This window comes from Arachis ipaensis, chromosome B06, assembly GCF_000816755.2.
Source record: "Arachis ipaensis cultivar K30076 chromosome B06, Araip1.1, whole genome shotgun sequence".
Classification (NCBI taxonomy): Eukaryota; Viridiplantae; Streptophyta; class Magnoliopsida; order Fabales; family Fabaceae; genus Arachis; species Arachis ipaensis.
The window spans coordinates 70,850,847-70,873,719 of NC_029790.2; the positions used below are offsets into that span (position 1 = coordinate 70,850,847).

General features: G+C 40.0%; 1 long non-coding RNA gene across 1 annotated transcript; it reads right to left on the reverse strand.

The window, feature by feature from the left end:
• On the reverse strand, positions 20,776-21,141 carry LOC110264008. The gene is made up of 3 exons (XR_002349738.1): positions 21,059-21,141; positions 20,919-20,975; positions 20,776-20,833 (listed from the first exon to the last, which is right to left on the reverse strand). It is a non-coding gene; the product is annotated as an uncharacterized LOC110264008 (long non-coding RNA).

Sequence of the window (22,873 nt, forward strand, 5' to 3'; positions counted from 1 at the left end):
TCCTTGGCGTGCCACGCTCCTTCAATCGCCCATGGCACACCCCTTACGCTGCACCAACTTTTCTCTCTACATTGTAAACCTGGCGTGCCACGCCCAGGCATGCTTGTAGACACGCCCGTTTCAAGCTCATGGCGTGGCATGCCACTTCAAGCGCCCATGGCATGCTCACAATGCTACCCCATCCTTATTTCTCTGAAAAACAAGCCAGGCGTGTCACGCCCAGGCATGCCAGCATACACGCCCATGTTGAGTTTCTTGGTATGCCACGTCTATGCAAGCGCCAATGGCACGTCCCTTGTGTTGTGTCAATTATCACTCTCTAGGATATTGCCCTGGCGTACCACGCCCTGACACGCCCATTGGCACACCAGCTTTGCTGTTCTAGAGTGCCACGCCCATACAGGCGCCCAGCCTTCTTGGCTTGCTTTCTTCCTCTTTTGTTGCTCTTTTCTCCTGAAATGCATGAAAGATCTAATTTCAAAGTAGTGCTCAACTAATTCATGATATAGGTTTCAATAATGCATCAAATTAATGAGAATTCATTCATTCTATGGTCATTCTTTTATGAGAAAACAAATAGATGATGCAAGTCATCAATATCTCACTGGGTGCTCTCTAGACTTTGATATAGAGACTTCCACTTTTCTCTGTCTCTTGCAGGTTTAGGAACAACAAAATCACCATGAATCCAATTGGGAATGCTCAACCTAGAAGAACCCTGGGATCTTACACAGCTCCCACTCTTGATTTTTCTAGAAGCAGCATTAGTATACCTCCTGTTCTGAGGGTTACCTGAAACTGTAAGTCGATCTTGGATGAGATCTTCTGTGCTGGTCGGAGGTAACGGGTCCGGCTTGTGTGTGGTGGCCGGAGCTGTCGTGTCCGACTTGTTGGACGGGCAATGCTGTTGATCCTTTGTCACCGGAGGGTGGTGGTACCTGCAAGGCACTCCGATGCTTAAGTTAGCAAGGGTATTAAGCAGGTATTTATGTAGAATCAGAGTCTGAGTTATACCTGGGTACTCCAGTGTATTTATAATAGAGTGGAGTGACCTTTCCGGAGATAAGATAGTTATCTTATCTTATCTTACCTTTGACTGAAGTCATCTTATCTTCAAGGGAACCGCCCTTTATCTCTATAGGCTTAGGCTGCCTTTGGATTTGGGTCGTGTTCCTCTATTTGGGCCCTTTTTGGGCTTTCTTGGTGATTTGTCCGAGTTCTTGGAGAAAAGGTCGAATAGTCCTGACCTGAAGAGGTCGATCGGCTTGTCGTTGATCATCCCGGGTCGGACATCTCGACCCAGGGTATGAACAGTGTCCTTGCTCCAGTGTGATCTTCCTTTTGAGGTCGAGTTCTTAGTCTTAGGACTTCAATCCTTCTCTGGGGAAGCCGAGCTCGAGCATTGTCGATTTCTTCTTTGTAGAGTTTTCTTTTGAATACGGAGCATTTTTTTCTTTTCCATCTTTAATTTTGAAAACAGGCGTTCCTTGCCTTGGGAACGTGCGAGGGTTTTTAATGCTCCATTAACTCCTTTAATGTTCCGTTTCTTTTGCCTCCCGCTTTCTTATTTAATTTTGAATTACAACAAAGCTTTCTCTCTTCTGTTTCTTTTTCTCTTGCTTGCTATAACTTCCCCTTTTCTCTTCATTCTTCTGTTTCATTTGGCTCGCCTGGGACTTTTGTTTTCGCGTCTTCACGCTCCTCTCTGTGGCGCCATTGGTGGTTGTTGGTGCTTCACTTTGTTCGAAAGGTGATTCCTGGTCTCGCTTCCTGTCTTCAACCTCTTCAGCGTTCATCGTCCTTTTGCAGGTTGGTTTTCTTTCTTTCCGCACTTATTTTTGAAAAGTTTTGATCTTTGTTTTGTGAAAGCTTGAATCTTTTCTGCTTTTGTCGTGTATCTAGTCAAATGTGTGCTCTGAGAATTCCTTTGCTGTGCATGACTTTTTTGTGCTTCCTGCTAGTTAGGGTTTTTGACTGCTGGTATACGCTTCTGCTTGTATCTTCTTGTTTTACGCCTTTGATGATTTCCATTTTAAAATGTTGAACCGTCTGACTTTGAGAGAAGGTTGTGCCCTTGATGATTACCTCTTTGCATGTTTAGATGTTTGATATTTTCTGATGATTTTTACGATTTTCTTCTCGGAGTGTTGCTTGTTGGAAGAGGGTTATTTTCTTTGCTGAGAGATTTGTTGGAATGTAGCCTTGTAGATTTTTCTGAGTCCTTACTCTGTTACTGCCTCCAAAGGATGCCCCTGGACCTTGGTGTGCGTCCTGGGGTTTTCCTTTTACTATTTGTATGCTTGAGTCATGTTTGTCCGAGCTGATTTCTTTGATTTTGCCCGAGCTGCTTTAGTTAGTAATCCATTTTTCTTTTCTTGCTGTAGGACTAGTTGACCATGTCTTCTCGCAAGAATATTGTTCAGACGTCCTCCAAGGTCCCTGAGGGTATGTCCGATTGGCTGGACTCCCTCGTTCTGATGTGTATTTCAGTAGTTAATTCCGAGTACCTTGTGGAACTTAGAAAACATCACCGGATCTGTAATCATAGAGATCAGGAGAAAAACTATGAACTGGTAGTACCTGACTCCGATGAAAGGGTTTGCTTTCCTTCTCTGACCCAGGGAGAACGTCCCTTCTTCTATGCCTACGATTATTTTTTCAGCCAGCTGAACATTAGTTTTCCTTTTACCTCTTTTGAGACCGACTTGTTGTGGTCGTGTAATGTAGCTCCATCCCAGCTCCATCCGAACTCCTGGGGCTTTATCAAGATCTTTCAGTTGCTTTGCCAAGAGTTGGTTGTCTGATAAACCACTATTTTATGGTTTATCTTGTGCTTAATAAAGTGGATTTTATCAACTATTTACCCACTTATTCATACTATTTGCATGGGTTTACATTCTCCTTCCTGATTTTGTGCTATGATTAAAAACATGCTTCTTTGGTCTTAATTTTGATATATTTAATCCTCTCTTATTACCATTAGATGCCTTGATATGTGTGTTAAGTGATTTCAGAGATTATAGGGCAGGAATAGCTTAGAGGATGGAAAGGAAGCATGCAAAAGTGGAAGGAATACAAGAAGTTGGAGAAATTGCAAAGCTGTCCAGCCTGACCTCTTTGCACTCAAACGGCTATAACTTTAGCTACAAAGGTCCAAACGATGCGGTTCTAGTTGCGTTGGAAAGCTAACGTCCGGGGCTTCTATTTGATATATAATACGCCATAGTTGCTCTGACGCTAGGCCACGGACCGCATGACCCATGCGGCCGCGTCTCAGTGACAAAAATCAGCGTGTTTGAATTCGTAACCAGCGAATTCTGGGCTGTTTCTGACCCAGTTTGCGGCCCAGAAAACACAGATTAGAGGCTATAAAGTGGGAGAATGCATCCATTCATGAACAAGATTTTACAATTCACAATTTTAGGAGTAGATGTAGTTTTTAGAGAGAGAGGTTCTCTGCTCTCTCTTAGGATTAGGATTTAGGACTTCTCTTAGTTTTAGAAGTGACTCTCAATCCAGGTTCAATGTTCTTTTATTTATTTTTTCAATTTAATTTATGAACATCCATGTCAGATTTAAGTTCTTTTGTTAATGCAATTTGAGGTATTTCAGTTTAATATTGCTTTCTTTTATTTACATGATTATTGCTTCCCATCTGAAGGCATTCTTATTCCAGTAGATTTGCTTTTCCCCTTTTGGTTTTGGTTAAGAAATCAGTAACTCAGGAGTTATCCAATTCAACAGCATAATTGATAATTGTTATCTTGCCAATTGAGTTGAACTTCAATAATCCCAATCTTTTCTTAGGAAATAAATAGGATTCGAAGATCAAAGCAATTTATCCCTTGACTTTCCTTTGCTTTAGTAAAGGTCAACTAAGTGGAATTAAGATTCAACTTTCATTATTATTGATAAGGATAACTAAGTCTGTACTTCCAATTTCTCATACCTTGCCAAAAGTTTATTTTATAGTTATTATTATTTTATTTTACTTGTCATTCAACTAATTTTTTACCTTAATCCAAAACCCCAATTCACAAGACTCATAACCAATAATAAGAACACCTCCCTGCAATTCCTTGAGAAGACGACCCGAGGTTTAAATACTCGGTTATCAATTTCAAAGGGGTTTGTTACTTGTGACAACCAAAACGTTTGTATGAAAGGACTTTTGAAGGTTTAGAAACTATACTTGCAACGAGGATTTATCCGCAAATTTCTAGACCACGCAAAAGTTCCTCTCATCAAAATGGCGCCGTTGCCGGGGAATTGCAAACGTGTGCCTTATTATTGGTTATTGTAAATATTAAAAAAAAGTCAATTTTCAATTTTCAATTTTAAAAATTCAATTTTCAAAATTTAAAATTCAAATTTTAAAAAAATTTCAAATTTTAAACTTCAAATTTCAATTTTAAAAATTCAAAATTCAAATTTTAATTTTCAAATTCAAAAATTTGAATTTCAAATTTGCTTTTATTTTTGTTTTTAAATTTTTATTAACTAACTATGAGTTCTCACCCCTCTCGCTTCAAGTTTGATTCCAATGTTGTTGTTAGGAATGGAAACTATAATGAGAACAGGCATCAAGGTTGGAAGAATCAAAGATGGGAGGAGCCACAAGGATTTGATCAACCCTCATGGCAACAACCACCTCCAATGGACTATCAACAACCATTCTGTGATGCATATCAAGGCAATGGCTATGGTGAGCAATCTTTTGATTATCAACAACAACCACCATATGCCTATGAACCCTCTCCCCAACATAACTTTGGACCACCAAACTTACAAGCCCCTTTCCGCCATTCACCTCCATATGAGCCTAACTCTCAACCACCATACCAACCACCTTATGAGCCATATGAACCATATATAGAACCACCCCAATTCCAACCCAATTACTCACAAGAACCACCACTTCAATATTCACCATCTCCATATCCATCAATCCAAGAGAACTATGATCCTATTTATGAAAGCCGAGCGCATCAAGAGACAAAGGATTATTTCAAGGAAACAGTGGATCGATTTCATGCAACCATTCGTCAATTGGAGCAAGCGATAAATCAATTAACTTCCCGACGTTCGGACACTCAAGGAACCCCCATGGCTTCATGTGGACAATCTAATAAAGAACGTAGCATGATAGAGATACTAGAAACTCCAGTGAATAGTACGGAACATGACTTTGTACTGGAACAAGTGGAGGAAGCCGGAATTATTGAAGAAGAAGAAGTGGTTGAAGACTTAGGAGATGCAGAACCTCCATGGGAAAGTCCAGTCATAGAACCCCCTTTCAAGACGTTTGAAATTGATGCTGAGGAGGGTGTACAACCTCCAAGGCAAATCACAGTTGAAGACTTGGAAGAGGTTGATCAAGAGATGGAGATTCAAGAAGAAGAAGCACAACCTCCCATGCCCTTGGAAAGCAATGAAGAGGTGATTGGATTGGAAGAAAGCTACCAAGAGGAAGAGGTTGAAATTGAAGAAGCTTGCAAAGAGGTGGTAATTATCAGAGAAGAGAACAAGGGAGTGGAGCTTGCAATTTCATTAAAAACACCTCCCCGTAAGTTGCCATCATCCTTCACAACATTCAAGTGGGTAAAATTCATATCCCTTAGCTTTCTAATTCCACTTGAATATGGGCTACTGGAGACGGATGGTCAACTTAAAACTCTTTGTGGCATTAAGAGTAAGAGGAAGATGGTCAGTGGCAAGAACTGTCCTGCAAAGTTCATTATGGTTGGAAGCTTTAAGTTTAAATGCAAAGGTTGGTGTAGAGCTCAATTGAATGGGTCTAGGAAGTTGTTTGGATGCTTCAGTGAGAATTCTAAAGCTGAATCACCCGGATGGAATCATGATAATCAACTAGAAGACGGGTGCAAAAGCAAGATTTGGGACCCAGAATTCATTCTGGCAATCAACACTCTTGGGGCCTTGTAACTTGCTTTAACTTACTTGAAGGATTTCTGCGCCTAGTTTGGGACCCCGGAGGTTACTGGAAATGCAAACATTGGTGGAGATTTCTGGATGAGTTCAAGCACAAGCCACCATAACAGGGAGCTCACCAAATGTCCAACTTAAAACACGCACGCGACGCGGCAGCGTCGCTGACGCGTCCGCGTCACTAGTGCGTTGGGGAGAAAAGAATTGAACAGAGAGTCACGCGAAAGCGTGGCTGGAGGCGTGCCTTTAGCATAATTTGACCCCACGCGACCGCGTCATGTGGGAACTTTGGCCTCCCACGCGACCGCGTGCCATGAAAATCGACGTAACAAGGGTGTATGGCCGAAAGTTGAGCTGGAATTGGGCTGGACTCGTGCTGGAAGCCCAAGCCTTCCGACACGAACGCGTGCCCCACGCGGCCGCGTCGTTTTCCAAAAATAATCATCCACGCGATCGCGTCACCCACGCGATCGCGTCACCCAAAATTTGGAAAATAATATTTTGAACAGAGAGTTGTGCGAGCGCGAGGCTGCCCTCGCACCAGTAGCATAAAACGTGTCACGCGACCGCATGACCGATGCGACCGCGTCGATTGACTTAAAGCGCAAGTCACACGACCGTGTGCCCCACGCGTCCGCGTCGCTTGCACCGCACAGCTCAACCTAAATTGCCAACATATCTTATCTTTCTCTTTTCCAAATCCTATTTTCTCTTTTTTCTCCTTATTTCTTCCTTACTTCTTCTTCCCTTCTTTCCCTTCTCATTCTTCTTATTTTTCTTTTAATTTTATTTTAATTTATTCGCATACTTTCATTTATTGCATTATTTTCATTGGTGTTAGAAATTTATTTGGGTCATTATTTCTATATTTTACTTGTGAATTATTAGAGGAATTATTTGACAATTATGTATTACTTTTTAAAGGATTGCTTGCATGTTCAATTTAATACTTTCAAATAGCTTATTTACCATGCATGCTATGTGTTTGTGAAAACGCCCGTATGGCATTGTGCAATATTTTTAAGATTTCTTTTAATCTACTACTATAAATGCTTGTTTTTCACAAAACCCTTTTTATATTTTATTAATTTAATATAATTGTTATTACAAACATGTTGTTAGTTTGAAAGACTTGGTAATCTAACTTGGACATTGAATGCTTGATCTATGCTACTCCTGCCTTTGCCAGCATGCCAATAAACACCTTGTATTCACTTGTCATCATATGCACTAGCTATTTTCCATTGATGACTTTTCACATGTAGTCATGACCATGTGTTAACGTCATTCTTCTTTATTGTGCATTGATTACCACCTTTCCCGCTCTCTTCCTTGCTCTAACTCTTAGCTTTAAAAGTTACTTTCTTTTTCCCTTTTCAGGATGACCACCATGAAAGGTAAAGAGAAAGCTACTCCCAAACCACCGGCAAGGAAAGGAACAAAAAGAGCCCCAGCTGAGGAACCACAATCCCCATCCACTTGTACATCTCAGCATGCACCGAGGACGGTGCAATCTTTAAGTGTGGAGAGGTCGATATCGATCTCCATGGGTTAGCACTTTCTTGTCTCAACACCAATGTTTTATTTTCTTTATTAGTTCATTGTTGCATTGCATAATAGATTGCATGTGTAGTTGATTGTTTCCATTTAAGTACTACTTAGTTGAAAAATAATAAGTTTCTTTTTAGGACTCTATTTTTGAAAAATTTCACTAATTTAAATTGAAAATTTTTATGTTAAAACTTGTTTGAAGTTGTATTTGGAACATGGTTTTTGAGCTAAAGAACACACAACCTGTGAGACTTTGAGCCTAAATATATGGTTACATTATTTAACCATTAATTTTTATTCTTGTGTGTTTACTTCTCTATGATTGCAATATTTGCTTTGTTCCATTCTATATGTCCATTATTTAGTGTATTTACATGCTTGCATATGATTGAGGCCATTATTTGTTATTAGCCACTTTGAACTTTTTAACCCCTTCTATTTCATAAACCACATTACTAGCCTTAAGCAGAAAAATAAAATAAAAATTCCAAGTTGAATCCTTAGTTAGCTTAAGATAGATATTGTGTATAATTTAAGTGTGGAAAATTTTATGGGAACATGGGATGATATAAAAAAAAAAGGAAAGTATGTATATGTTAGGTGAGATCTTAGACTAATCAAGGATTCACTTTACTAGCTCACTTAGCCTTATATATACCCTTACCTTTACCTCAGCCCCATTACAACCCTGAAAAGACGTCATGATGTTTGCATTGGTATGCTAAATATTTGTTGATTGGTTAGATGAAGAACAAGGTTTAGAAAGCATGATTAGAGAAGAGTAGAGTGATTGACCCTAGACACTTGAGAGATTAGAGTGATATATACTACCAGTAAGGGTTCAATGCTTGATTCTATGTTCCCTGCTTTCATGAGCTATCTTCTTACAAGTTTACTTGTCTTTATTTTATATGATTTGAATTAGTGGAATTTGAATTATTTTTGTCTTGGAGAACTTATTTACTTTTAACCAAGTAGGTAGAAACATTTTTGCATGTAGTTGCATTCATATAGATAGGTTGCATTTCATACATCCTACCATTCCTCTTCATCTTTATAGTTTCTCTTGAGCTTAGCATGAGGACATCTTGTGCTTAATTGAGTGGATTTTATCAAATTTTTACCCACTTATTCATACTATTTGCATGAGTTTACATTCTCCTTCCTGATTTTGTGCTATGATTGAAAACATGCTTCTTTGGACTTAATTTTGATATATTTAGTCCTCTCTTATTACCATTAGATGCCTTGATATGTGTGTTAAGTGATTTCAGAGATTACAGGGCAGGAATAGATTAGAGGATGGAAAGGAAGCATGCAAAAGTGGAAGGAATACAAGAAGTTTGAGAAATTGCAAAGTTGTCCAGCCTGACCTCTCTGCACTCAAACGACTATAACTTTAGCTGCAGAGGTCCAAACGACGCGGTTCCAGTTGCGTTGGAAAGCTAACGTCCGAGGCTTCGGTTTGATATATAATACGCCATAGTTGCCCTAATGCTAGGTGACGCGACCGCGTGACCCATGCGGCCGCGTCGCAGTAACGAAAATCAGCTTGTTTGAATTCACAACCAGCAAATTCTGGGCTGTTTCTAACCCAGTTTGCGGCCCAGAAAACATATATTAGAGGCTATAAAGTGGGGGAATGCATCCATTCTTGCACAAGCTTTCACAATTCACAATTTTAGGAGTAGATGTAGTTTTTAGAGAGAGAGGTTCTCTCCTCTCTCTTAGGATTAGGATTTAGGACTTCTCTTAGTTTTAGAAGTGACTCTCAATCCAGGTTCAATGTTCTTTTATTTATTTTTTCAATTTAATTTATGAACATCCATGTCAGATTCAAGTTCTTTTGTTAATGCAATTTGAGGTATTTCAGTTTAATATTGCTTTCTTTTATTTACATGATTATTGCTTCCCATCTGAAGGCATTCCTATTCCAGTAGATTTGCTTTTCCCCTTTTGGTTTTGGTTAAGAAATCAGTAACTCAGGAGTTATCCAATTCAACAGCATAATTGATAATTGTTATCTTTCCAATTGAGTTGAACTTCAATAATCCCAATCTTTTCTTAGGAAATAAATATGATTCGAAGATCAAACCAATTTATCCCTTGACTTTCCTTTGCTTTAGTAAAGGTCAACTAAGTGGAATTAAGATTCAACTTTCATTATTATTGATAAGGATAACTAAGTCTGGACTTCCAATTTCTCATACCTTGCCAAAAGTTTATTTTATAGTTATTATTATTTTATTTTACTTGTCATTCAACTAACTTTTTACCTTAATCCAAAACCCCAATTTACAAGACTCATAACCAATAATAAGAACACCTCCCTGCAATTCCTTGAGAAGATGACCCGAGGTTTAAATACTCGGTTATCAATTTCAAAGGGGTTTGTTATTTGTGACAACCAAAACGTTTGCATGAAAGGACTTTTGAAGGTTTAGAAACTATACTTGCAACGAGGATTTATCCGCAAATTTCTAGACCACGCAAAAGTTCCTCTCATCAATGTCGCACCTTCTCAAACTCTCTTTCTATATCTTTTTGTTTTGACCAAGCCTGAGACTACCAAAAAGAAAGCTTCTTGGGTTTCTTTCAAGTCTGCCCAAGGGCACAAAGTGTTTTCTAGGTACGATGAGTCTTTTAGGGATTTTAAGAATTACTTTTTTAAGGTCCGAGCTGTTCAGGGAGATCGACCATTTTTCTTAGAGTCGAATGGTGAACCAGCCTTCCCCTTATGTTGGCAAGAGAAAGTTGTAGTATCTAGATATACGTGGGAGATGCTAGATGAGGTTGAACAGGCCTTTGTAACTATGTTGGAAGATATTTGGGGGGAACCTCTTCATCTCGATACAAAGAGATTTTTGGGAGACCCCTCTCTTGTCCAGGCTGAGCTGGGTAGTGACTGACTTCTTTTTACTTTGTTTTCTTGCTTTTTGTTTTGGCTTCTTCCAGTTTTGTAACTTGTTTTACTATTTATTTTTCAGAGATGGTGAAAAATAATAAATCCATGAAGGCCTTTAAAAAGACGAGAAAAGCTACAGCAACCCAACATATCTCGGCTAAGGCTGTTGGGGATGGATCTTCTCATGTTCCTCCTAAGAAGCCTGTCTTGAGCACTACTGGGTCGAGGAGGGTGATTCCTACTCCTCAAGTCCATTTGGTTGATCCTCCCCAGACTTCTGCTGCCACATTTTCTCCTTCTGCCGGACCTCTTCCAAAAAGATAGAGGACTGTTGAGCATTTTAATCTGGATGCCCCTGACTTTGATGCTGTCAGGTTTGTTGATCAACAAATTGCTCCTTATAGTGTTATTCCTACTGACGATGTCTCCCTCCTTCGTCATTTGGACTTCATTACCCGGAGTAGTATTAAGATGGCACATATGGGGCAGCTTTATACCGAACTACCAGGATCTTCCTATTCATGCATCGAAGGCTTTTATGGAGGAGGCCAAATCAGAGTTCGACCGAATCAAGGGTTTGAAGGAGGAGCCTGAGGTGAAGGTGGCGAAACTGGAAAAATAGTTGGAGGGTGAGAAGACTCGGGCTACTGCCGCTGTGGCTTCTGTGAAGCTGGCTAAGGGTATGGCACTGAAGCATAAGGAGAGCTACGTCTTGACTTATGGTGAGATGATGGATCTTAAGGAGAGTTTAGAATCTGCTCAAGCTGGCTATGCCGAGCTCCAGGGTCATCTTGTAGGTAGTGTGAATGCTGCTTATGAGAATTTAAAGGCTCAGGTTTGAGTTCTTGTGCCCGAGCTTGACTTTACCCTATTCAGTTTGGACAACACTGTAGTGGATGGTAAGATTGTCCCTGATGGCTCAGATGATGAGGATGATACAGATCCACCTCCTGTGCCATCCACCAAGGCTTCTATTGCTCCGACCTCATCAACTCCTACAGCCGAGGTCGACCACCCTGATTCGGATCCTGATGTTTAGATCCTAAATCGGGCAGATGGGACTGTTGATGCTGTTCCCCTTCAGACTCATCCTCCTTCACCCCGAGATGCTGCCACTGGGGAGTCTTTGAATCCTTTATAATTTTCTTTGATGTATTATGGATAGCCCGGTTTGTGGACTTTTAAACTCTTATTTCTGTAATTGGTGGTCTCTTTGACTTCAGATATTTTAGTTGCTTTTCTTTTAGCAACTTAGAAAAAACAAAGTAGTTTTTAAGCTTCTTGGGGTCGACTTCAGGCGGCCTCTTGAGTTTATTATAGCAACTTTGTTTCTTTTGTGACATGCTTGTCTGAATCTTTTTTACACTTTTCTGGAATCTTGTGATTGTTGGAATATTGCTGTCCGACCTCTTTTGATTGCCTTTGTGCTTTTCTTTTCCTGCCTTAGTTGGAGCTAGCTTTGTTCAACTAGTCTTCTTCACATTTTATCATACAGTACTTGTAGATTGATTTTTATTGAGGTCGCGGCTTTCTGGGTCTGACTTGAGTCCCTTATAGCGCATGCCTTCTGTCGATCGATTTCTTTGTGAATTATTTTTAGTAATCCCTCGGGGTTTACTTTTTATAACTTTGTAGCTTTAGGTCCGAATTCTGCATATCAGTCCCTTCTAAGTTATTTTGGTAATCCATTTTATTTGGACCTTTGTCAGGTCTGTTTTGTGGATTACTTTGTATAACTTTTTGTAGCTTTGTTAGGCCGACTTCGTCATCTCGGTCCTTTCTAAGTTATTTTTAGTAATCCATTTTGTTCGAACCTTGGTCAGGTCTCTTTTATAGATTTCTTTTTATAACTTTTGTGATTTTGTTGGGCCGACTTCTTCATGTCGGTCCCTTCTAAGTTATTTTTAGTAATCCATTTTGTTCGGACCTTGGTCAGGTCTCTTTTATAGATTACTTTTTATAACTTTTGTGTTTTGTTGGGCCGACTTCTTCATGTCGGTCCCTTCTAAGTTATTTTTAGTAATCCATTTTGTTCGGACTTTGGTTAGGTCTCTTTTATGGATTACTTTTTATAACTTTTGCGATTTTTTTGGGCCGACTTCTTCATGTCGGTCCCTTCTAAGTTATTTTTAGTAATCCTCTTTTTTAGGGCTGGCCAGGCCTCTTTCTAGGTATTTACTTTTTATAACTTTTGTTGTGGTAGTCGACTGGTCTGACTTCTTTATGTCGGTCCATCTTTAAGTTATTTCTAGCAACCCATTTTTACTAAGACCTCGTCAGGTCCTTTCTTATGGATCACTTTTTGATAACTTCTTACATTATTCTATTTTTGTCGACTGTCATCTTGCCGATATTATAGAAATTGAGTTTGATCCTTGCTTGGTTGACCTTTGATGAATTCAGTTTTTATCTTCGTTGGTCTTTATCGTGATCGAGCAGTGAGTTTGGTTTTCACTTTTTGCCGATCTGTAGCTTTATAATCGGGCGATGAATTTTTTGCATTTTAGATTAATGCGTCTTGGTAAAGAGGATTTATAGAAAATCTGAAAAAACTTTATTCAAAATAGAAAATATGCAAATATATACATGTGGGTGTTTTTCCTTCTAAGTCAGGCAATTTTATAGATCTTGGCTTGGTGCCTCGTTAAAAAACCTTTTCAGGAAAAAGAGTGCACCTTGGCCTAATATCTTTATTACCTCTAACTATAATACCTTCTTAGGTTGTAATCATGCCACAATCTTGGTAGCTCTCGCCCTTCTAGTTTGGACACCCTGTAGTAGCCTTTTCCCAATACCTCTGTGACTCGGTAGGATCCTTTCCAGTTAGCTGCTAGCTTCCCCTCTCCTGGTCGACTTGTTCTGATATCATTTCGGATTAGGATGAGGTCGTTGTTGGCAAAGCTTTGCTGTACTACCTTCTGATTGTATCCTGAAGCCATTCGACGCTTTAACGCCTCTTCCTTGATCCGAGCTCTTTCTAGGATTTCTGGAAGTAGGTCGAGTTCTTCCCTTTGAAGTTGGGAGTTGGCCTCTTTACTGTAGTAGATTACTCTAGGCGATCCTTCTTCGACTTCCACTGGGATCATTGCCTCCATTCCATAAGCTAATCGGAAGGGTGACTCCCTTGTTGTGGAGTGTGGAGTTGTCCGATATGCCCATAGGACTTGTGGGAGCTCTTCAGCCCAGGCTCCCTTTGCATCTTGTAATCTCCATTTTAGCCCGGCTAATATGACTTTATTAGCAGCTTCTGCTTGTCCACTAGCCTGGGGGTGTTCTACTTATGTGAATTGGTGTTTTATGTTCAGGTCGGCCACTAACTTTCTAAAGCCTGCGTCTGTGATTTGAGTGCCATTGTCTGTGGTAATGGAGTATGGAACCCCAAACCTTGTGACAATGTTCCTATATAGGAATTTCCGACTTCTTTGAGCAGTGGCGTTAGCTAAGGGCTCTGCTTCAATCCATTTTACAAAATAGTCTACCCTTACGATGAGGAACTTGACTTGTCCCGATCCTTGAGGGAAGGGACCGAGGAGATCGAGTCCCCACTTTGCAAATGGCCAGGTGAGGTTACGCTGATGAGCTCCTCTGGTGGGGTGATGTGAAAATTGGCATGTTTCTGACATGGTGGACATGTCTTCACAAAATTTGTTGCTTCTTTTTGTAAAGTCGGCCAATAGAATCCGGCCCGGAGCACTTTTTTGGTGAGAGCTTGTGCTCCGAGATAGTTGCCACAGATACCACTGTGTATTTCTTCTAAAACTTCCTTTGTGTTAGAAGTCGGTACACATTTCAACAAGGGTGTTGAAATCCCTCTTTTATATTGAGTGTTGTTTATGATGGTGTAATATTGTGCCTCCCGTTTTAACCTTTTTGCCTCCTTCTTATCTATGGGGAGTGTTTATATTTTGAGTTAATTAATTATAAGAGTCATCCATCCTTGATCTAGGCCTGTTATGGCCTGGATCGTTTCTTCTTCTGAGATAGACGGGTTCTGCAGTATCTCCTGAATGAGGCTTCTATTATTGCCCCCTGGTTTGGTGCTGGCTAGTTTTGAGAGTGCATCAGCTTGAGCATTCTGTTCCCAGGTTTGTGGCGGACCTCGTATTTCCCGAGTTGTCCAAGCTATTCCCTGGTTTCGTCCAAGTACTTTTTCATGGTGGGATCCTTGGCTTGGTAGCTCCCTGTTATTTGCGAGGTGACTACTTGTGAGTCATTGAAGATGATAAGCTTTTGAGCTCCAACCTCCTTAGCCAACTTCAAACCAGCTAGTAATGCCTCATTTTCAGCCTAATTGTTTGAGGCAGGGAACTCGAACTTAAGGGAGAGTTCGATTTGGGTTCCCTGATTGCTTTTTATTATTATGCCTGCCCCGCTCCCAGTTTTGTTCGAGGAGCTGTATACGTAGAGATTCTATGCTGTAGGGATTTCTGGGGTGTCAGTAAACTCTACAATGAAGTTGGCCAGGTACTGTGATTTGATGGCTGTCCGTGCTTCACATTGAATGTCGAATTCAGACAACTCGATTGCCCATTGTAAGATTCTTCCTGTCAAATCTGTTTTCTGTAAAAAGCCATTTATGGGCTGGATGGAAATCTTATTGCTGATCCGGCTATAAATCTGGACAAGGCTGCTAATCTTCCATTGAGTTGTCGTACTTCTTTGACACAGGTCGCGCTCTTCATGTCGAGTATAGCCTGGTGATAAACCACTATTTTATGATTAATCTTGTGCTCAATTGAGTGTTTTTATCAATTCTTCACTCACTTAATCATATTATTTGCATGGTTTTACAATTCCTTCTTTATTCTGTGATATATGTGAAAACATGTTTCCTAGACCTTAAAACTGTTAATTTTAATTATCCTTTATTACCATTTGATGCCGTGATCTGTATGTTAAGTATTTTCAGGCTTTATAGGGCAAGAATGGCTTAGAGGACAGAGAGGAAACATGCAAAAGTGGAAGGAACACGCGAAAATAGAGTTTTGAATAAAATGGCAGCGACGCGCACGCATGGACGATGCGGACACGTGCCTCGCACAGAACACAAGCGACGCGTACGCGTGACTGATGCGCACGCGTGGCAAGAAAAATCTCCAAATGACGCGCACGCGTGACAGACGCCACGTGTAGAAAATTGCAGAAGTCGCCCCCAACGATTTCTGGGCCACTTTTAGGCCCAAATCCAAGCCCAGAAACACAGAATAGAGGCTGGAGAATGAGAGAATCGAGAGATACTTCTCATTATTCACAATTTTTGGTTTTAGATGTAGTTTTTTTAGAGAGAGAGGCTCTCTCTTCTCTCTTAGATTTTAGGATTTAGGATTTCTCTTAGTTTATGGTTCATTCCTTCTCAATTCCAAGTTCAATTTTCCTTAATTTAGTTTCTTTTCTACTTTTAATTGTCTTAGTGTTCTACTTTATCTATTTCCCCTATTGATTACTTATGTTGCCAAATTGATTTATGGATTCTTAGGTTTAATTTAATTTTCTATTTAATACAATTCGAGGTATTTCAGATTTATGATTGCTTTCTTTTATTCATGATATAAACAATATGGATTTTCCCCTTTTGGCTTTGGTTGAGTAATTGGTGACACTTGAGTTATTAAACTCAGTTATTGATTGAAAATTGGAATTTGCTGATTGATTTGGATCCCTCTAAAGCTAGTCTTTCCAAAGGAGTTGACTAGGACTTGAGGAATCAAATTGATTAGTCCACTTGACTTTCCAATATTTAGTAAGAGTTAACTAAGTGGGAGCAATAAACAATTCTCATCACAACTGATAAGGATAACTAGGATGGGATTTCCACTTCTCATACCTTGCCAAGAGCTTTATTAGTCATTATTTTAATTCCTTGCCAATTTATTTTCCTGTTCCCTATTTCAAAAACCCCAAAATATACCTTTTCCCATAACCAATTATAAATCATACTTCCCTGCAATTCCTTGAGAGACGACCAGAGGTTTAAATACTTCGGTTATAAATTTTATTGGGTTTTGTTACTTGTGACAACTAAACTTTTGTACGAAAGGATTTTCTGTTGGTTTAGAAACTATACTTACAACGCGATTACTTTTACAAATTTCTTTACTGGCAAGAATCTAGTTCGTCAAAATGGCGCCGTTGCCGGAGAATCGCAATTGTGTGCCTTATTATTGGTTATTGTAAATATTTTCTTTTGCTTGTTTGTTTGTTTTTGTTTTTGTTTTTAAATTTTATTAGTTACTATGAGTTCTCACCCATGTCGCTTTGAGTTTGGTTCCAATGTTGTTGTAAGGAATGGAAGCTATAATAGGAACACGCATCAAGGTCAAAACAATCAAAGATGGAAAGAGCCACGAGAATCTGATCAACCCTTTCGGCAACAACACTTTCCAAAGTACCATGGACAATGACCATTCCACGATGTATACCCAGACAATAGTTATGGTGGACCCCTTCGTGACAAACCACCTCCACCAAATTACTATGGTCACGAGCCATTCCGAGGTGCATACCAAGATGATAGATATGGTGGACCCCCTTGTAGTTACCAACAAGCCCCATCATATGCCTATGAACCACCTCCTCAACATAGCTTTGAACCACCATACTCACAAGCCACCCACAACCATCCACCTCCATATGACCCTAACCCTTATCCACCCTAATTCCAAGCCAATTACTCCTAAGAACCACCACTTCCATACGCACCATACCCATATCCAACAGGACAAGAATCAAAGGATTGTCTCAAGGAAACAATGAACCAATTTCATCCAACTCTTCACCAATTGGAGCAAGCAATAAATTGATTAGCCTCCCAATGTTCGGACATTCAAGGAACCCCCATGGCTTCATGTGGAGAATCTAATGAAAAACGTAGCATGAAGGAGATACTAGAAACTCCGGTGGACAGTAAGGAGCATGACTTTGTACTTGAACAACTAGAGGAAGTTAGAATTTTCGAAGAAGAAGAATTGATTGAAGACTTAGGAGACGCTAAACCTCCATGGGAATCAAGAGTTATAAAGGATTCTGCCAAGAAATTTGCAATCGATGCTAAGAGGGATAGTGCACAACCCCCAAAGCATGTACCTTATGAAGAAGTGAACGGAACAGATCAAGAAGCAAATTTCCTTGGTAATGATAATCATGAATCAAGCTCTCCTAGTAATGAACTTGCATTTGCAAGTGAATTCTTTGAGATTGTAGAATCTTCCCCAAGTGAATACGAAGATGATGTGGAGGTAGACTTTTCTCAACCTCCAACTTATGACTTGAGTGATGAAGAAGAAATCGAAGACTTTGATCAGGACGTGGTTGCAGTTGAAGAGGTTTGTAAGGAAGTGGAATTATTCATAGAAGAATACAAGGGAGTGGAGCTTGATAGACCACTGGAAACACCTCTCCCAAGGCCATTACCACCCAATACAAACTTCAAGTGGGTAAAATCCTTAGCCTTTGTCTTTACTTTTCCACTTGAATATGGTTTGCTTGAAACAGATGGCCAGCTTAGGGCTCTTTGCGGCTTTAAGAGTAAGAGGGAGATGGTTCGTACTAGGAATTGGTATGCAAGATTCAATATGGTTCCATGCTCCAATTTGAAGTGCAAGGATTGGTGTAGAGCTCAATTGTATGGGTCTAGGAAACTGTTTGGATGCCTCAGTGAGAATACGTATTGTGTAACGACCCAACTTCCAGCATGTCTAGATCATACTAGAAATCGAATGTTACCAACTTGTTTTTCCTTTTTGTATTATTAATTAATAAATATAAGCCTGTACGTTGTTAAAACCCCGCAAATTTTACAAGTAAATTTTTTTTAACAAGAATAATTTAAAGTCGCATACCTTCCATATATCAAGGGACAATTAAACATTCACATACATAAGACAAAAGATAACAGAATATGGAACAACACACTATAATATACATCATGTTACAGAAGTGGTTCAGTTATGTAAGCATAGAGCTATGGTACAGCACCCCTAAGTCAGTGACTCATATAGTATATACATATATGTACATAAGACGCCCCAGGGCCTGGCCTGACCAAAAGCCCCTAAGCTGGCACCCAGGCTAGCCTAACTTTGATATATGCCTATTCCCTCTAATCATGCTAACAAAAGTGAGGGAGACACTCTAATGTACTGAAGTTAGACTAGGCGTCTCAAAAAGTCTCCTCAATCCTGGTCTAGAGTACCTCACGGAAAATCACCGGGCGAATGGTGATGCTCGCCTGCTGGCGCCTCACCTAGCTCATCGTCATCGCTGTCAGAGGAGAATGAAATGAAGTTAGGATCTTCCTCTGGATCTTCTTCTTCCTCGTCCTCTTCTTCTGCCGGAGTGATAGCAGAGGAACCACTGCTGGCCACAGGAACCATAAAAGGATAGCTACCAAACAAAATAAAGTCGGGAGAAGGAGGTGGCGCCTCCATGATCTGATCATACTCATGTCCCTGCTGCTCATCAAAGACAGGAGGCTCGATCGGCTCAGGTAAAGGATCAAGCTCGGGTGGTAACACAGGAACACCCCACTCATCAAGGACAAAGGGTGCAGGAGGTGCCTCATGGATATGCTGGGCAGGTATAGGCTCATCAAGTAGAGGAGGTTCAGGTGGAGGAGGATAGTCAGGTGGAGGTGGCATCTGCTCCTCAAGATGAGGTATCCCAGGTTCGCCGGGGTGTAACCAAGATAAAGGAAAGTCATAGGGTGCATCAGGATTAAAGTATGCTGTCCTAATAGGGTACTGGAAAGATCTACCACGAACTACATAATTACGGATACGAGGTACCGCACAGTAGATGTAATACTCACCACGCACCGGGTCCTCGTGGATGTACGGTAGATCAATCTCGTAGAATAGGACTCCCGTGTCCATCTGTAGAGGTGTAAGGGGTAAGAACTGGGGAGTTCTTAGTAAGGTCGGGGTTTACAGTTAAGTTCGTTTATAATGTCCGTGGTCATAGAAGTATAAATAAATATAGAGTAATATGTACATAACAGCAACATAAACTAACACATGAACAAGAGAGAAAATAGGATGTAAATGCACATTCACACATTAATATGCAATCACACAGTTATGCTCAAACAAACAAGGAATAGAACAAGAACACAAGAAGATAAGCAATAAATAATGCACAAACAAGTATGATGCATGTCTGTCCCTACTGCAGGTAATGAGCTCATTTGTCGGTTTCGACCCACACCCGACGCAATCCGACCCTCCAAGTCAGATAAGGCCTTCCCAGAACTTAATCCCAGATTAAGTACCACATACCCTCTACCAAGTGCTCTCGACTTGCAGGGCTGGTATTTGCTCAGGTCTCAATATACCGCAGGTATACAAGTCAGGCCTCTACCAAGCATTCAGCTTGCAGGGCTGGTACTACTCTACCGCAGCCTGTCTGGGAAGAAACATCACAATACGGGCGTCCCCGCACAACATTCACAAGCATTGCCCGAAGGCTCATAATTCACATATAACCATACTTTCCATCATTTAGCAATCATCATAAATCAAGCATTACAACATCACAGAAAGCTCATTTTACAATTCTCTGTTTACTCTGTAAGGTCAGGTACACAGCTATATCACTTTTAACTCCTTTTCTTTTTAACTTAAACACAGGTTTCAAAATCTTGTTTCTTTACCTCATATACCTCTATATCTTCTCTTATACCTCTTCTTAGGTGTTTAGTAAAGGAAATTAGAGAATTCTAGACTCAAATCTGCCTTCCTGAGGCTTTCAGGGAAAACTGTCTTTTTATCAATATTTTATTATTATTAATAAAATAATATATTAATATTTTATTATTAAAATAATAATATTTTATTTAACTTTCAAAAATTGCATTTTGACCCCTGGACTTCTTGGAAATTGCACTTTGACCCCTATAACTTTTAATATTTGCACTTTAGCCCCTCAACTTTTGATTAATTAATTTTCAACCCAAACTTTTTAATAATTGCATTTTGACCCCAAAACTCCTTGAATACACGTTTTCATGTTTTTCCAAAAACCAAAAACATTTTTTTTAAAAAGTTCATCAGATTTCTGCTTGATTTTTAACTAGTTTTTCAATCTTTTCGGAAACCGATTTGAACCCGATTTTTATCAAACCAAAGAGAAAATTTTCAGCCATCAAATACACATCAAATAAGCATCAAAAATCATTATTTTCATAGCTGGAATGTCACGTTTTCCAGCAGCACCAACAGCCACTTCAAAACCATCATAAACATGATTTTCAAGCATTAAACAACAAGTTTCCATGATCAAACCATCACACAAACACCCAAAATCAAATCTCAAGCAACAAGATCTGGTTTAACACTTCAAGAACACAGCCAATCATTGACTAATTTACCAAACCTTACCTCCTTTGCTGCTGTCCGAGATTGCACCAAAAACAAGCTTCCAGAAGCACTTTTACGCCTATTTTAACATCAAAAACAACTTTAGAATCTTATGAACCATGAAGGCTGAAGCTTCATGATGATGAAAAGAAGGTTTTCCTCACCTTAAGGTAACTAGAAATCACGTTTTCTTGGAGCTTTTGGTGATTGAATAAGAGATCCTAAGAAAGAACATGAAGAAAACATCATTAACTTAAGGAACCACCATGGCCGAATCTTCAAGGAGGAGGATCAGCCTTCATACCTTGATTTACTCCATGAAAAGTGACATAGAAATGAAGAGGAGGAAGAGGTGAACACTTTGGTAAGATTATATTTTTGATAGGGGTTTCGGTTTGAGAAAGAACAGAGAAAGTAGCTCAGGTGTTCATGGAAACTTCATGGTTTTCTTTCATGGTGTTCTAAGCTTTTCCAAGAACAAAAACGATAGCCAAGCTGTCCAAGGGAGGCCGTGGCTTTTGGATGATAATTATCCAAAAGTTACTTGTCAAAATATCTCAGGAAAGGATAATTACTAAAGCTAGATGTATTAGAACTTAAGTAATTACACTACTAATGGATAAACATTAAGTTACTTAGTGTAAATGACACTAGTAACTGGATAATCATAAGAATAAAAGATATATAATGAAGCATTAGCAGTGCTAAGTTCATCTAAAAATGCCGGTATTATCGGTTACCAGTAGATTTCAACCTCAGTTATTATATTACTAAACATAGATCAATATTAATCACATTAGAGAAGATAATAATATAATATTCTGAATAAAATAATAATATATGAATATTATATTAATATAATTTTTCTCTCGAAATTCGTGACCGGCTCGTCACATAGAGACTAACCACGGAAATCAGAATTTTGAAAATTCGGGCCCGAAGTGGCTCAAAAACGCAACTCTTCGCGACGTGCCTACTTAAATTAGGAGAGGTGTCCTGTGCAATCAAGCTGCTGACTCAGCAGCTTGATGACGTAGCACCTGTGCAGTGGAGGTGCTTATATGCATAGAAATTCCTAAAAATTCTATAAAAATTCTGTTTGATCCCGAAAAAGTGCCGTTTCTTCGGGGCTAGGCCGTTACAGATTGCTTACCACCCGGTTGGAACAAAGATGGTCAACAAGAAGACGGGTACAAAAGCAAGGTTTGGGATCCTGGAATTCATTTTGATAATCAATACCCCTGGAGCCTGAAAACCTACTTTAATTTGCTCGAAGGCTTTACATGCCTAGTTTGGGACCCCGGAGGCTATTAGAATTGCAAATGTTGGTGGAGATTTCTGGATGAGTTCAAGCACAAGCCACCATTACAATGAGCTCTTCGAATGTCCAACTTAAGGACTTTAACTAAAAGTGCTAAGAGGGAGACAACCCACCATGGTATGATCGTTCCTTTTTAATTTTAATTTTATTTTGTTTTGTTTGTTTTTAGTTTTATTTTATTTTATTTTCCCTAGTTTTATTCATAACATCCGCATCAGCATCTGCATTTTGTATTCTGCATATTCTATAAAAAAAAAGAGCCCAGACCATACGTGCGCGTAGGCCACGCGTGGGCATCGATCTCAGATCGGCGTCTCCATCCAACGCCTAGAAAGTTGGGCTGGAATCATGCGGCTGGTGTGTGATGAGCACCAATTGGCCACGAGTGCGCGTCCATGACGCGTACGGATCATTTTTATTTACACACACCACGCGTGGGCATGCGTGACGCGTACGCCAGATTTGAAACAGAGAGTTGCGCCAAAACGATGCCGGATTCGTACGTTTAGCACAATTCTAGTCGACGCGTACACGTGCTTCACGCAGACGCGTCCTATCCACCTAGCCCTCTTCACGCGTTCGCGTCAATGATGCTTCCGCGTCATTTCAATTTTACTTCATCCACGCGCATGCGTGACCTACGTGTACGCGTGGATTTAAATTCCCTAACCCCCATCTGATGCGGAAACCCTAGCCCCAACATCAATTCCCCATCCCCTTCCCCAACGTTCCATCCCCATCTCCTTCCCTCCCCTTCTTCCATTGCAGCCAAGCCCACTACCACCGCCACACCCAGAC